The 5,000-nt window shown below is 53.7% G+C and overlaps 1 non-coding gene across 1 annotated transcript in view; it reads left to right on the forward strand.

Moving 5' to 3' along the window:
• Nucleotides 1–4,271: 4,271 nt before the first annotated feature.
• Nucleotides 4,272–5,000, forward strand: part of LOC126112731 (small subunit ribosomal RNA) — a 1,909-nt gene continuing 1,180 nt past the window's right edge. The window contains exon 1 of the ribosomal RNA XR_007524538.1: nt 4,272–5,000. This exon is cut by the window's right edge and continues 1,180 nt beyond it. This is a non-coding gene — a ribosomal RNA (small subunit ribosomal RNA).

Below are 5,000 nucleotides of genomic sequence, written 5' to 3' on the forward strand. Positions count from 1 at the left end.
GCGCGCCCTCTGGTCCCGACGCCATCAACGTCCACAATAAACAGACCATACCGCATGATGTTGACAATGCCGCCCACAGGCACAACACAGCCATCTTTGGGAATGTGACCAAACTACATTGCCATCCGGCCCAGAAACGACACCTCCATCTACAGGAATCCAACGAAACTACGCCAACCATACCTCCAAAACACGGCACCGCCATCTATGACAATGTGACGAAACCACATGCAATAGCTCCATCTACGCGAATCGGACGACACTACGTCCACCATGTCGAGCGCACCACAAACAAAAATACCGCCACCTGCAGGTCCCCCGCAACATGACCTGCTGCACCGATGATACCGCCATCTATGAGACGCCACGCCGACTACGACATCGCTAGGTCCCACAGTGCCCATTTTCCGACGCCACCCACAAACCCTGCATCATCTGCCCACCACAGGAGCCCCAACGCCTGTGCCTGCGTCGCACGAAGTCGTCGACCGACAATCGCTCCACCCGCACCCGCACGTGCCCCACCCCAACCGCCCAAATCGCAACTCCAGCGGATGAACGGCGGACTCTTCCCGCACTCGTAACGTGCAATCCGCCCCTATATCTTGCGTTTCATGAAGAGTTATATCGAATATGCCATATTCCCGCTGTCCCTATACATGCTGTAAGTAGCTCGCTTGCTACAGCAGCAGCAGCAGCAGCAGCACCACCTCCGCGCGCTTCCCTGGGGGCACTGAACCGCAGGATGCGAGACCCCACGCCCAGTGGCAAACAGGGCTCCTCTCAGAATATAGGCGGTCCCTACCCCTCACAACGATGACGGTGGGAGGGCCGTTTTACGAGACCATTTCCTGCGGTGCCAACGCTGTCGTAGAGCCGATACTCCATCTTTGGTACAAGGCAATCATTCCGCTGTAAATCAGTACGTCACTCGTAGTTCAGTCACCTCACAGCACTGCTCAGTAAACTATGCAGGCCCACATAGATAGATTATGATAGATTATATACGCAAATGCCCCTATACATGCTGAACGTCCGTACACACAAAATGAACCACACGTCAGCCACACACTCTATCACACACTACTCTCTGCCTGTAACAGACACAGATACAACTACTAAGCACCAGCATGGACCAACGTCCGGTGCATCCTATCCGCCACAGTACACCAACTACGCTATGATAACCAGACCGGGAGGTCCAATCATAAAACAGAATACCCCACTCGTCCGACAACCACAATTGCTCAGAGAAGCCACCAACACCCACACATGTCCTACACAGGGGTGCACCCATCACCACCACACTGCCTCGTCTTACAGCACAAACACACTGGCAGGAATGAAACACACAGGTCTGCCGCAACCACAGACACGGCTCGCCCCCTCTCACTGGCGAAAAGCGCATCCCGACGTGACATAACTCCTTTGACACACTGACGCAAAGCGCATCCCGACGTGACATAACTCCTTTGACACACTGACGCTGCCTCGGGCATCCACGTCCTACGGTCGATATCAACGAACCTCCCCCCCCCCCTCCCCCCCCACAACACGCCATCCCATACCACATTGTGTACCGTACCCAAACCTAACGTGTTTAACCTAACCTATGTCACCTTAACCTAACCTATGTCACCTTAACCTAACCTATGTCACCTTAACCTAACCTATGTCACCTTAACCTAACCTATGTCACCTTAACCTAACCTATGTCACCTTAACCTAACCTATGTCACCTTAACCTAACCCATCTTGCACCTTAACCTAACCCATCTTGCACCTTAACCTAACCCATCTTGCACCTTAACCTAACCCATCTTGCACCTTAACCTAACCCATCTTGCACCTTAACCTAACCCATCTTGCACCTTAACCTAACCTATGTTGCACCTTAACCTAACCTGTGTTGCACCTTAACCTACCTCAATTTGCACCGCAATGTAACGCAATTTGCACCGCAATGTAACGCAATTTGCACCGCAATGTAACGCAATTTGCACCGCAATGTAACGCAATTTGCACCGCAATGTAACGCAATTTGCACCGCAATGTAACGCAATTTGCACCGCAATGTAACGCAATTTGCACCGCAATGTAACGCAATTTGCACCGCAATGTAACGCAATTTGCACCGCAATGTAACGCAATTTGCACCGCAATGTAACTCAATTTGCACCGCAATGTAACTCAATTTGCACCGCAATGTAACTCAATTTGCACCGCAATGTAACTCAATTTGCACCGCAATGTAACTCAATTTGCACCGCAATGTAACTCAATTTGCACCGCAATGTAACTCAATTTGCACCGCAATGTAACTCAATTTGCACCGCAATGTAATGCAATTTGCACCGCAATGTAATGCAATTTGCACCGCAATGTAATGCAATTTGTACCGCAATCTACCCCCACATTGTGCCTTAACCTAACCCACATTGTGCCTTAACCTAACCCACATTGTGCCTTAACCTAACCCACGTTGTGCCTTAACCTAACCCACGTTGTGCCTTAACCTAACCCACGTTGTGCCTTAACCTAACCCACGTTGTGCCTTAACCTAACCCACGTTGTGCCTTAACCTAACCCAAGTTGTGCCTTAACCTAACCCAAGTTGTGCCTTAACCTAACCCAAGTTGTGCCTTAACCTAACCCAAGTTGTGCCTTAACCTAACCCAAGTTGTGCCTTAACCTAACCCAAGTTGTGCCTTAACCTAACCCAAGTTGTGCCTTAACCTAACCCAAGTTGTGCCTTAACCTAACCCAAGTTGTGCCTTAACCTAACCCAAGTTGTGCCTTAACCTAACCCAAGTTGTGCCTTAACCTAACCCAAGTTGTGCCTTAACCTAACCCAAGTTGTGCCTTACCCTGCTCTGTAATTGGCATATGACACGTTACATTAATGTATTGTCCAACCGCAACCCGCTCAGAATGTTGTGTACACAGCTACGTGTCATCTCCCCATAACAGCTGCATTGCAGTGTGGTACGCCATAGAGACGTGTGGGAGTAATGGACGCAGTGGATGGCGATCAGCATGAGCCGTCTGTTCATGTAGTGGCGCGTGTATGCAGACGTAGTAGTCTCTTCTCACACAATGTGATAGCACGGTGCCCCGCGTTCCACATCTGCGACATGCTACAGAGGCCGGTTGACAGTTGGTCGCGCAATGGACATCGCATACGTACGGGGGCACCTTCCACGTGCCCTCTAGTCGGGCACATTTTGTTGCGTGGATGTGAGCGGATGTAGTGTGTCTTGACACCTGACAGGCAGGCATGCAATAATAGTTGACTTTGCAAACGGGGATGGACGTGTACGTTTACTGGTGACGTTACGCAAATGAACAACTGGTAACCCGTTGTGGTGCGGTTGTCCTTGCTGGAGGTACATCTGTGAGGGCAACGATCGGTACAGCTACGAAGCGGTCCCCACCATACCAACGAACGTGAATGTGAATCTGGGTGTGAAGCGATACGCGGCTGTGGGTGGGTGGGACTGTCCCCGGCCGGTGAGGGGGGGCCGCCCGGCGTGCTGGCCGCGCGGTGCGTGGGCGCACGCGCTACAGCCGGCTGGTGGGGGCGCCCAGTGGCAGGCGCGCCGGCCGACGGACGCGGCAGGCGGCGCAGCTGCGCGCCGGGGCACCCTGCGCGCGGCGCCGTGCAGCCAAAGTGGGTCCTCGCCGGCCCGGTGCGAAGCGCGGTGGACATCTGCAGTGTGCTGGTCCGATTGAGGACTGTGTGCGTTGAGGATGCGCCGCCGCCCGGCACTCGGCGCCGCGACGCCGTCTGCTGCTCGGTCGCCCCAGCGGTTCTCGCTGGTGGTTTGTATCGCAGTTGTGCAGACGTGTTGGCACGTGCGCTGTGCTGGGAGAGTTCGCTTCGGCACCCACGTGGGGCCTTTGCCCTTCTGTGGCGCTGGCGTTGGAGCTGCCGGTCACCGTAGGTGGCGCGTGTTGTCTCCCGCCGGCAATGCCACGACAGCACGCTCCCGGGCCTCTGTCGGCAGCGGCAAGCTCAGTTGGGAGCACGGGTGGTCGCACCTAAAGCGTCTACTCGCCTAACTCCGGGCGATTGCGCCTCTCTCGAACCCGACCAAGTACTTAGGACGGCGCTGCGCGCCGCCGGGACCTGAGAGGGTTTCGAGGTGTATTGTGCAGGGGAGCTCAGCCTCCTCCTGTTTGCAGAATAATTGAGCGGACGCTTGCGTGTTCGCGCGGGCCCCTGGGACACACTCCCGGGCGGCCGGCTGCTCAGCTCTAGTTGACGCAGCTCCCTGGTTGATCCTGCCAGTAGTCATATGCTTGTCTCAAAGATTAAGCCATGCATGTCTCAGTACAAGCCGCATTAAGGTGAAACCGCGAATGGCTCATTAAATCAGTTATGGTTCCTTAGATCGTACCCACGTTACTTGGATAACTGTGGTAATTCTAGAGCTAATACATGCAAACAGAGTCCCGACCAGAGATGGAAGGGACGCTTTTATTAGATCAAAACCAATCGGTCGGCTCGTCCGGTCCGTTTGCCTTGGTGACTCTGAATAACTTTGGGCTGATCGCACGGTCCTCGTACCGGCGACGCATCTTTCAAATGTCTGCCTTATCAACTGTCGATGGTAGGTTCTGCGCCTACCATGGTTGTAACGGGTAACGGGGAATCAGGGTTCGATTCCGGAGAGGGAGCCTGAGAAACGGCTACCACATCCAAGGAAGGCAGCAGGCGCGCAAATTACCCACTCCCGGCACGGGGAGGTAGTGACGAAAAATAACGATACGGGACTCATCCGAGGCCCCGTAATCGGAATGAGTACACTTTAAATCCTTTAACGAGTATCTATTGGAGGGCAAGTCTGGTGCCAGCAGCCGCGGTAATTCCAGCTCCAATAGCGTATATTAAAGTTGTTGCGGTTAAAAAGCTCGTAGTTGGATTTGTGTCCCACGCTGTTGGTTCACCGCCCGTCGGTGTTTAACTGGCATGTATCGTGGGACGTCCTGCCGGTGGG

The sequence above is a fragment of the Schistocerca cancellata genome, unplaced genomic scaffold (genome assembly GCF_023864275.1).
Source record: "Schistocerca cancellata isolate TAMUIC-IGC-003103 unplaced genomic scaffold, iqSchCanc2.1 HiC_scaffold_212, whole genome shotgun sequence".
NCBI classification, from domain to species: Eukaryota; Metazoa; Arthropoda; class Insecta; order Orthoptera; family Acrididae; genus Schistocerca; species Schistocerca cancellata.